Source organism: Grammomys surdaster, unplaced genomic scaffold (assembly GCF_004785775.1).
Source record: "Grammomys surdaster isolate TR1022 unplaced genomic scaffold, NIH_TR_1.0 98, whole genome shotgun sequence".
NCBI lineage: Eukaryota > Metazoa > Chordata > Mammalia > Rodentia > Muridae > Grammomys > Grammomys surdaster.
In genome coordinates, this window is record NW_021604577.1 from 9,321,932 (window position 1) to 9,334,326 (window position 12,395).

The following is a 12,395-nucleotide window of genomic DNA, read 5'->3' on the forward strand; positions in this document are numbered from 1 at the left end:
ATCACATCAGGAAGCATCTTTATTCATTACTTGACTCCCTCCATTTTAAAGACATAAAAAGCTTCTTTTTATACTAATAGTACCTTTTTACAATAAAAAAATAAACATTTTGTGCTAGTTGATAGGTGTTTCCTCTACTACATTTGTTCGAAAGGCAGTCTGGGAGTCACATGCACACACACATACACACACACAAACACACAGAGACACACACAAGTAAAAGTAGTAAAGTAAATATTTTTAAAATGTACATTTTGTTAACCTTTTTCCATCTAATCGGTGTTTAAAAGAGGAATTACAAAATTATTATCATTATGATGCCATCCGACTAAAAAAATTAATTATTAAAAATAAAATATACAGTGGGAAAAATGTTAAAAATAAGTTAGCAATCCATTTTCAAGACCAGTGCAAGTGTGGTGGGAAAGCACTTGTTTTAAGTATATAGCAAAGAAGATTGCTACCTTGTTAGACTCAAATGGTCACATCTCAGGAACATACCAGCTAATTCTTGCTGGGACGATTGTGTTTAAAGGCCAAATGTGTTTGTGAAAAACATGTGCTTTTAGAACTTTTTTTTTCAGAGAAAATACAAAGCTTTAAAGACTAGCTGAAGTGCTTTAAGGTCACACTGTGATGTCCAGTGCATGAAACTGAAATTCAAATTGAAATCTAAAAATGAAGTCACTGCCCCTCACAGCAACAGAATCAAAGGGCATCATTCAGCAGGGACACACATGATAGCTCCTCCAAAGGCAGACTGGGAATAAACAGAAAGGCTAAGAAACTAGAAATCCAATCCACAAAGTGGGTCAAAATACCTCCTGAGACAATGAAGAAAACCTACAAGTTGTACTGAGAGCTTTAAAAATATGTGTTATGTCTGTGGTGTGGAAAAGTTATTTTTAAATAAAGTTATTTGTATACTTCCTTTGTGGGGATGTTAGGTATATAATAGACTTAAACCTAAACAACTAAATATGCTAAATATGCTAAAATTTAATGACCAACTAAACATGGTCATTTACTCTAGCTCTCAAAAGCCTTCTACTTTCATATAGTTATGAGAACTGGGATTTTCTTTAATGTGGGACTATGCCTTACTATGCTATGATCTGGGCCACACATGCATTCTTTTAGAGCATGGAATACAAAAGAGAGTCCTAAGTCTTCATGTGATATAGTCACACTAAGTCCAGAGGGGCAGAGTGAGAAACCAGAAGGATGCCATATCCAGATGTGAAAAGTCAGGACATGTAGCTTGGGAAACAGAAGTCAGAGTGAGAAAGGACAGTCAGAAAGCAGCTGTGTCAGGCTCTGGCAGATACAGAGGTGGATGCTCATAGCCAACCATCAGACTGAGCATGGGGACCCCAATGGAGGAATTAGAGAAAGGACTGAAGGAGCTGATGGAGTTTGCAACCCCATAGGAGGAACAACGATATCAACCAACCAGATCCCCTTAACTCCCAGGGACTAAACCACCAACCAAAGTGTACACATGGAGGGACCCATGGCTCCAGCCTCATATGTACCAGAGAACAGCCTTGTCTGGCATCAATAGAAGAAGCCCTTGGTCCTGAGAAGGCTCGATATCCCAGGGTAGGGGAATTCTAGGGCAGAGAGGCAGGAGTGGGTGGGTGGGTGGGTGAGGGAACACCCTCATAGAAGCAGGGGAGGGAAGATGGGAGGGGAAACTAGGAAAGGGGATAACATTTGAAATGTAAATACATAAAATATCCAATAAAAAATGAAAAAGAAAGAAAAAAGCAGCTGCATAAAGAAAGAACAATCAGGAGGGTAGTAGAACATGTCATGAGAAGACCCGGAAGTAAGAGGTTGGAAGAACTGACAGAATAAAAAATGGTCACATTCCCAGAGCACTGAGGAAAGGTCTTCTAGTAGAAGAGAAATCTTGTGTGGATGCAGGTATTTTTTGAAACTGTAACGTGAGTCTCTCGTGTTTGTATTGATTAGAATGTAATGAACATTGCTTTAGCACTGGAACCTTTTAGATTAAATTTAACATAAAAACAGATAGGCAAGTCAACCTGAAAAGTTTTGATCTAGGGGGAAAAAGAGCCAATAAAGTATGACATACAAAAAAGAAGAAAACATGCAAGAGGATGAGTTAATTGAAGACAAAGTTAAACAAAGAAGAAGAAAATCACCAGCTCAAGTACCATCAGGAAAGTGGAGGTGGAGAAAAGAAGTCTACATATATATTCATGAAATATAAATTGTGTAGTGTTCACATCGGCAACACACATACCAAAACTGGAACAATGGACAGGAGATTAACAAAGCCCTTCCATAAGGATGGCATGCAAATTGGTGAATGGTTCAAAGATTGTGTGTATTGAGCAACAGAGGAAGGCAGGAAATTTGAAAGAGTCCCAGTGGGAAGCACGGTAAGGGAGGGTGGATATTAGATTACAGGTAAAATGGAAGTAGAGGTGGGACGGGACGGTGAGCACTTGGGATGGAGAAGCTTAAGCAGGGATGGACTTAGAAGTATGGGGAAGCACAGCCAGTGAAGGGAAGGTGTATAAAAAAAAACATATGGAAGCCAACTCTCTAACAATGCAAATCAAAAATAATTGGGGAGGTGGATATTAGAATACATCTGAAATGAAAGAATACTGGGGGCTCTAGGTTTAAGTAGGGGGTGAGAGCTCTAGGATGAGAGCTGGGAAATAGGGTACAGGAGGGTTACTGAGTGAGTTAAACCAAACTAAGAACATATGAAAAAGCCAAAAGTAGGTTCATTATTTACTAAACAAACTTTGAAAGACAACCTTTTTTTAAAAAGCTTGAACGCAATTAACCTGAATGGGTGGACCATCTCACTTGTAGACTACATGGGTTATTAAATGAAAATTGCAATTTATGGGATGCTGTCCTGAAAGTGATTGCTCAGAGAGCCTCCACTGGGGTCCAAAACAACACAAGCAGTTGCCATTGTCCTTGATTACCCCTCCATAACTAAATCATAAGACCCCATTGTTGAAGACAGCAAACATGCTGCCTGCAGAATGGAGAAACCAATCTCAGACGCTTCCTACTGGCCAGATTTTATAGAGCTGCATGGAGAGTGCCATGCAGTCTACTATGGTAGAAAAAACACCAGTGGTCTTATGCAGAATGGGATTCTGCAATGATGATACACTGCACTTTCAGGCAAGAGAAGCCTGGTAGTATAATACTGACATGGCTGTTAGAAGATAGCTAGCTGCTTACAGATGGAATCTGAGACCTGCCCTACAGGAAGGATTTCATGGATGGTACTAGACTCCAGATAAAGGGCCAGGGGATAGGACCTACTATTTTTATTCTGCTCAATAGACTTGTTGTCAAATTATCTTCTAAATATTTATGTGTATGTCCATGGACCTAGACTTGGGGTCTCAATCTTGGCCAGAGAAGCCCCAACCCCTGCAGTGCGCAGCATTCAGTGGAGATGCTTACCTGGCCAAAGTGCTGAGAACAAGAAATTGAGTGTAACCTTAAAAGGGACATCAATGTCAACTATATCTTTTATGGGTCAGGACACATCAGAATACATGTATTTCAATGCTTAGAACTTAGTTGATGAGCTGTTTGGAAGGATTCAGTGATGTGACCTTTTTGGAGTAGGTGAGTCTTCAGAGAAAATACGTCACTGGGAATGAGTTTCAAGTTTCAAAAGTCCACACCAGGCTGAGTCTTTTTATCTGAAGATCAGATGTAAAGCTCTCAGCCACCACTGCAACACCATGACTTCCAGCTGCTCCCAGGCGGGAACCCTCCAAAACTGTAAGCAAACTCCCAACTAAATGTCTTTCTTTATCAGCGTTGTCTTGGTCATGGTATCTCTTCACAGCAACAGAACACTAAGGCAACAGTATACATGATCTTCTGACCTATCCCCTTCTACCTATTGTCAGTTTATACTTACTGGGGCAGGGCAAATCACTCTTCTTTGGCAGGTTTATCATGCTCCACTGGAAGGCTCCTTACCAATACACATATGTTAGCACTAAGTGGACTCAGTAAGTTATGTATATACAAAATTAAAAGGAGGTCCTGTTGAGAAGAAATGGGGGCGCTAGAAGGGAGAAATAGGAATAAATATGATAGTACAGTGTACATTTATATGGCATCCTCAAGAATAAAGAAAATTTTAAAGTTAAAAAAAATTGTTAAATAATTTGGGACAGGAAGGCTTTCACAATTATAATATGATTTTGATTACTTATGGATATAAAAAAAACAACATGGATAAACAAAGGTGCTACAAAAAAAAAAGGCCCGCAAACAATAAAGGTATCAGAAGATTCTGACAGAGCAGAAGTGACAGAAAGAATGTGTAACCCTGTTCGTCACCCCAGTGCTAGTAATGGTTTAATCAACACCTACAAATACAGATCTGTATTTATAAGACAAAACAAGTTATCAGCTTATTTTATAAGCTCTTACAGAGAGCAAATGCCTATTATTCATAAACCAATTTGACAGTTTTAGTATCTCTGACAGAAAGCTAATATTCCAGCTTTGTAGATAAGTTGCCACAACGTAGAAGAGTTAGAAAATTAGTTTCAGGTTTGCCTTTTGTTTCAGCCATCTAACCTTCAGTATGGTAGCCCTGAACCATATTTAAGAGTACTAGAAAAGAATGGATAGCTGACAGCAGGGACCATGATGGTGGGAAAAGTTGCCCTAAATACTTAAAACAGACTAAGTAGGAAAAGAGTATGGAGTCTGGGAAATCTGTTGGAGACATTCTTGACTGATTGGTTCAATTTAGCATTCTTTGCTAAGACCAGCAAAGACTTGGATTTAATTCTTACTCAATCCAATCACCTCCACAGTTCACAGATTCTAACTCTGGTGAGCTGCTGCAGACATACACTGATATTCACAAGGGAAGCTGGCTGAAAGAATGAATGTTAATGAGGGACTTCCTCCTCTCAGTTCACAGCTGAGGTGGCAAAAAGCTTCTTTCTGCATGGAGAGGCATCTGTGTCACTCATGAATGCCAATTGTCTTAGTATTTCTATTGCCATGATAAAACACTAAAAACAACTAGGGAAAGGAAGAGTGTATTTGACCTTAGAGTCAAATTTGAGCTTGTAGCCCATCATCCATGGATTTCGGAAAAGGAGCTCAGGACAAGAAATTGGAGGCAGCAACTGATACAGAGGCCATGGAAGGATATTGCTCTTGCTTGTTCCTCATGCCTTGCATATCCTACCTTCTTCTAGCACCCAGGGCCACCAGCCTAGGAGCTATACTGCCCGTAAAGATCTAAGACCTCACATATCAATCGTAAAGCAAGAAAATGTATCACAGGCTTGAGTACCTGTCAATTTGATGGGCCATTTTCTCAGTAGAGATTCTCTTTTCCAAAATGACTCTAGCTAGTATCAAACTGAAAAGCAATTAGCCAACATACCAGTCTACCTCAGTCCCTCATTTTAAACTTTATGATATTTTATAATAACCTTGAAGCATTCATAAAGTGGGACTACCTCAAGAATAGCTAGAAATCCTCCTTCAACTAGTATCTAGTAAAGTGTTTTTAATTTCCCTATGGTGCTAGAGTTGAGCATCACAGAACCTGACCCATAAAGATAACTCACTGTTGTTTCCAGCTGTTGCTTTTGGAATAGGTATGATGTCCAACCTGACCCAAGTAAATAGCCATTTGGAACAATTCTTGGAACTTTCTCTTGTCTCTTATCAGTAGGTGCTTAAGAAAGAGGCACACTTTCTTCTTTCAGACATTTTATTAATTAGAATGGTCCCATTGAACTGTAGATATCTTGCAATTCTGAGGGGGAATAACCCCTTCTGTTTAAGTGAATGCCACAGACAATAATGTACAAAGGCTATATAGAGAACAGGTCTCAGTGACCTCCACTCCTAGTTACTGAAAAGCAACAGCTCATCTCTTGTTTAACCCTAATTTAAGTTGTACTTAAATGTTGTTATCACCCCGAGACATCCTTATATATGACAATAGTTACCGTTCATAGTTGAGTAGCCCAATAATTGGTAGACCATGGAGAAGTGTGTTTTTCCATGTCATTGTTCAAGATTAACTTTGTCATGGTTACTAGCAATTTCCAGATCATTTCAGTTTAGGAATGTATCTAAATTTATCCTGTTAGAAACACCCTTATGATTCAGGACCATGGTGTCAAGCTTATTTGACTATGTCCGTCTATTCCAACCTCACTCCAAAGCTATAATATCTACTCAGTTCCAAAATCTCCTACAAAACATTCTTGCTGCCCTTTCATTCATTTATTTGTTTAGAAAATCAGTCAACAAACGCAAACATTCCTATGTTCCTGCTGGGATACACAGACTTCAAAACATTTGATATGCTCTTAACGAGGCGAAAGTTGAGTAAAGAAACTGTATTAACAGATAATTACAATAGCATGTATTTAGTTAATCAAGGAAACTAGCTAATAAGATATTTTTCAGGAGTCAGGGAAGGTTGGCAAGCAACAAAACATTTCTTATTAATTTGTAATTTTATTATGTCTCCAAATACCTGCACATTAGGGAAAAAAAAACAACAATAATAGCATCCAGGAAAATAGAAAAGCAAAGTTGAGCTGCCAACATGAAAAGAATGAAAATGAGACACTCGGTAATCTAATCTCAAAACATACACAAAGGTATTAAAGTTTGATGTACATAATTTTCACTATCAAGGCATGAGTCAAAGTAATTTCTTATATCACTGCTTTATTTGAAGCAGAGGGCACTAAGGAAATTGCCTATTCAGAAAGCCATAAATAAGAGTAAAATGTCCTTATATCCTAGGTATCATTTTTTTTACATTTCTTAGACACCTTGATTTTGCATAACATGACTTCATAAGTAACTGTCAAAAAGACAAATGATTCGATTATGCCCAAGATTTCTAAGACTGACTAAACAAACCACTTCATTGACTAGTTCATTTTCTAAACTCTGTTGTTTGCTTCCACTTTTCTTCTTACTTGATAGAAAAAGCATCAGCCTGGGATAGGAGAGACCATGCTTTATTTTTAGACATAGGATTTTTTTTGTGACACAAAATTTCAGATTCTAATATATGAATAAATATCTTGTCAGTTCATAAACATATACGATCAGACATTTGATCCCTAGCAATGAGGTAGACAGTGTATGTTATAATAGCAACTAACCAAGAACCCTCCCCAATATTTAAGTTTTACATAATTAGGAAAATAGTACATTGAATATGTATGTGTTTGATTATTTTACCCTTGAGAAACACACTAATGAAAGTCACTTTAAATTGATTGGTGGCCATTTCAAAAAGCAATCAGAGCATATTTGCAAAATACATTTTTGCCTAAGGAATACTTATCCTAATAGTAAACTTGATTGTCAAGAATTATGTAATATCTTTTCCAGGAAAAATTGTTGAGGAATTTGATCCTCCAAGCACAAATTATTTCCCTAAAATGCCTTTTTATTTCCTAAATCCCTAAATCTGGACCTTTAGAAAGTGAAAAAGGGATTTATGCTTTTGGCCTGATAAGTCTGATTTGCAATTATCCCAGCCCATCTTCCAAGTGCCTGGATTGATATTCAGGTCTTGAGAAATCTAGCAAGGCTACAAGCTAGACTATTGAAGTTGTCCTAAATTTCTTTTATCTGGAAGATTCAATTAAGTTCTATGAAAAAATCCATTAAATGCAGGAAATAAACTTCATTCTGGAGCTGTCAAAGAAGGAATGAGGGTCAGTTAAGTGAAGGAGCCTTGGGCAAGCCTGACACTTGTCAGATTTCATCATCAGGTGATGATTCTAGAAATGCATGCACTCAGCCCATAACCGACAGCTTGCTGTAGGAACAGTGCAAATGACTGTTCCCATGGATGCAGTGCTAGCTTCAGTGTACTCTTTCACTGTGCATAGATCAGATTACATTCAGTTCCCTAATCTGCTACCTCCTTACTTACTTTCTGCTGCTACACAGAGGCTATATGTACTTCGTTAACTTCCATAATAAAAACAGATAGGGGTTTCCCTCTGTGAACAGATTCTTTTTCTGTTTAGGTGTGAGTGTGTATGTACATGCATGTATGTGTGTGTGCACACATAAGTATCTCTGGAGCTAGACTTCTAGGTGGCTGTAAGCAATCTATCTTGGATGTTGAAAACCAAAACCAGGTCCTATGAATGGTTGAGTACGATCGTAAACACGGAGCCATTTCTCCAGCCCCCACACATTCTTTATACCACCTAATTTATTTTTAAATCTTTTTAATTCTAAAGAATGGCGTTTAACAAATTATCTTTTTTTTTTCATTATATGTTTTTTTTTTCACTTCTGTGACCAAAATACCTAAGACAGCAATTTGAAAAAGGAATGATGAGTGTCAGCTCATGATTTCAGAGATGTTGGTCCATCGTGAAAGGATAGACAAAGCAGATCAGTTTAAGTCAACCTGAGAAAGGAAGCAGAAAAAAGAGATATACAAGAAATGGCCAGAACATAGTTTGTCCCAAGGCCACAACACTAGTGCTCTGTTTTCTCTAATTAGATCCCACCTAACATCAATGCTATTATATTGTTAAGTCCATTAAGGAAATAAGTCACTTAGAAGCTTAGATCTCTGGCTTAGTCATGTCTAGAACATCATATATATCCAGAGACAAGTATCACTAACTTCCTAGCATTTACAGCAACCAAATTGACAACGAAAACCAACTATCACACCATTAAACCCATGTATGCCATGCCAACAAAATTCTTCCATTGATTATTACACACACACACACACACACACACACACATCACATCACACACTCTTCTGATGAGGGAATCTTGAAATCTCAGGTTAGAAACTGTATGGCTTCGTTTCAGATTTTTACCAGATTTTCAAATGTTCATTTTTGCCCAAGTTTATAGTCCATATATATTTTTATCTACATGGCTAATTCAGGCCCAAAGAGTAATTCTATATTGTCTTGAATCGAAAATGAATTTTTTTCAGAAAACATATTCTGATTGTGATTTTTCTCTCTTCTAGATCCTCCCAGATCCTCACCACTTCCCCAGTCACACAAACCCACACCCTTACTTTCTCTCATTAAAGTACAATGACACTTAAAATAATAATAGCAATAATAATAAGATAAAATAAAAACAAAAATCCAGAATAGGACAAATCAAGCCAAAAATAAAAAAGAAAGGCACAAATAACATATGAAAACCTGAGACACATACAATTATACACAGAGAAAATCCATAAAAACAAAGTCAGAAAATTTGTAAGTTTAAAAAAAATGTCCAGACAAAGCACTGTGAGCAAGCAAAATGAAACAATATTCAAACAACTACAACAAAACACCAAAATACCATTAAGATGGTTTTGTGTTTGTTGGGCTTCCACTGCTGGTCATGGGCCTTGCCTTAATTGTGGTTTGTATACCCCGGGAAATTCTGAAGAAAAAAAACCAACAACTTCTTTTCCTCTGTAAACAAGTATTAATTGGAGACAGTTGGTGATAGAGGCTATGTCTGCTTCCCTTCTTGGCACTAGAAGCCCATCTGTCTTGGATTGTGGGTCCTGTGAATGCACCACCATGTCTTTCTGCTGCCCTTCTTGATGATCTCCATCAAAGTTCTAGGGAAAAAAAAATGAGTCCTTTCTTGTGACTAACAAATACATTTGTTAGGCATTTTGTTGTTGCTATTGCTAAACTGTCAGTCTATTTTTGAGTTGAAATCAATAGAAATACACTTAATACCCATGGATAAAAGCAATTCAGAGATAGGTACAGATGAACACTGGGCTTTTGTTGGCATTATAAACCAAAGGTTCCATCCTCTGGCTAGCTATCCATAAATGAGATAATATTTCAAAACAAGAGAATTATCTTTGCCTTGGTTTATAGGACCTTATGTATAAAAGGAAATATATACACTGACAAGAAGAATTAGGATATAGGGACAGATGAACTTTGGGGCTGTTGTTGGTATTATAAACCAGTGGTTCCATGCCTCTGGCTATGGAACTTGTATATAAAATGAAAACGTTAAACATTGCTAAATTATGAAAAGTCAGGGGCTTCTGAGATGGCTTGCTGATTAAGTACTTGCTATACAAACCAAATCGGTAATCTTCATGTTCAAGAAGAGATCCTATCTCAAAAGAATCTCAAGTAGAGAGCAATTAGGAAAGGTCCAACATCATCCAGCTCTACAGTCTCTCTCTCTCTCTCTCTCTCTCTCTCTCTCTCTCTCTCTCTCTCTGTCACACACACACACACACACATTTTAAAAGCTTATAGTTTAATGAGATTTTTCAAATATAATAAACAAACACCATAGGAATTGTGTGAAAAATTGTTAACATACAATTTTTGCTTGTATGCAAAAGAATTTGTTTTTTGGTTAAAATTAAAACTTGAAATCCAGTCATGATGGCACATATCCACCATCATGTCACTTTAGAATTTCAAAGTTGGGGACCAGAAAAGCTGAAGTTTAACAAATTCAAGGTCATTCTAAGTTACAGAAGGCCAGTTCAAGGTTTGACCGATACCCTTGTCTCAAAACAAACAAACAAACAAAGATAAGTTGATATTGGAGTTCTTGACAAAAGATAGTAACCACTCTGGTTTCTACTTTCATTGTGTAGTCTTCCCAGCTTGCCTAAGACATCCTTTGTGCTTGTCTTCATGATAAACTTGTTGTTATCTTTAAGATAATTCAAAGTTCTTCCTGCCTACGTTTCATTAAGATTTTGCATAGACGTTCAGGGTATTTTTTTTTTTAATTTAAGTCACTTTGGCTAATTAGGTAACTAAGTATTATCTCATGGGTATCCATGATTCTCTCTTGATACAATAAACAACTTTAAATAATTTTTGATGTAGCTTTCCAGGGATCAAATCTAAATTTTAGAATAAAAAGAACACCCGCATTTGAATTAAAAATGCCAGAATTATCCTTTCCTTAAAACAACCTCTGAGATTTTTTTGTGAGGCCCTTGGAGAAGCAAACACGTTTGATCTTACATTTTACAAAAAAGTAGAAATAATTAAACCTTCTGGTATGTCCCCATTTCTTAAGTAACTACATTTTATTATTAGAACTATCATGAAAACTATCAAAGCAGAGAAGAAGCTCAGTCTAGGTTAAATATGTATAAGCACATAGGATTGGCATAATATTTTGAATGATGTGTCACGGGTAGGTCATTGATAGATATTCACTATCTATAACATGTTTTATGGGGGAAGAGAGTGAAGCCTCTATGGCATATTATTTATTAGACCCAATGGATAACGGCACTTCTTTTCTGTTGTTATTAGTTATCACAATAAATTAACCATAATCATTCTGTCCTTTTTTTTTCTATAGGTACTATTCTCCTTCATATTTACCTAAAGGCTCTGCTATGAGATTTTGTAGCAGATAGATTTTATACAAGATAGATTTTTTTTTTGTTATCTTCAAGAAAAAGGGCATTCTTGGAACTTCATGAAAAATTCTCTGCCAAGTGTCCTTCCTTATCATTTAAAGAACTGACTTCATTAGTAGCTTACAGCTTGACTCCACTTGAACAATTTTTAGATCATACCAGTAGACACCCAGTGTCTCCAGGAATTCTTTAATCAAGAATCTGATGACTTTTGAAAACAGACAAGTGACCTAAATAAAAACTAATTACACAGGACCAAATGCACTGATGAGGACAACTGAATTTGATTATTAATTTGAGATGTCGATATTTTGTTGTAGACTTTTAAGTCATATAGACTAAAAACTTATTTTTTGCCCTTATGTTTCTTGGCATCACTATATTATTTTAAGCTAATGAAACTTTTTAATAGTGTCTGGTTCTCACTGAATTCTGAGAATTCACTGACTTTTACTGATTCTCTCTGACTTGACGTTAAACATTTTCAGGGATTTAACAAATTATATTTGTTCTTGGATGGATATCATCGAATAAATCAACTTTACTTCCAAAACCTTTCCAGAAGTGTCATGCTTGAGAATAAATCTGTTTAATCATATACAATTTCACCACTAGTAAGAACACCCAAAAAGTCATCCTAAAAATTAAAATAAAATAAAAGCTAGTACCTGGTTAACAGAGTCCCAAATTCACCTGTGGTAGAAACAGCATTTTCTGATAGGCCAAGCAACTTAGCAAATTCATGTACGTAGAAAACATATCCCCTGAAAGCACAGATTCTTAACCTAATTGTGATATCTTCCACTCACTCACAATGCACCTGACAATGGTGCAGACTCTGACCTTGAATTACTGTCTGTATGATTTAGACTTCGCAGCTGTCATCCAGTGCTCCAGATGCAACTTCACTGCCCATGCTTATTAATAACATCTGCACCTAACCATTCTGAGT

At 36.8% G+C, this 12,395-nt stretch overlaps 1 non-coding gene across 1 annotated transcript; it reads left to right on the forward strand.

Annotated features, from left to right (window-relative positions):
• Nucleotides 1–2,247: 2,247 nt before the first annotated feature.
• On the forward strand, nucleotides 2,248–2,354 carry LOC114634278. The gene has a single exon (XR_003713304.1). It is a non-coding gene; the product is annotated as a U6 spliceosomal RNA (small nuclear RNA).
• Nucleotides 2,355–12,395: the final 10,041 nt, after the last annotated feature.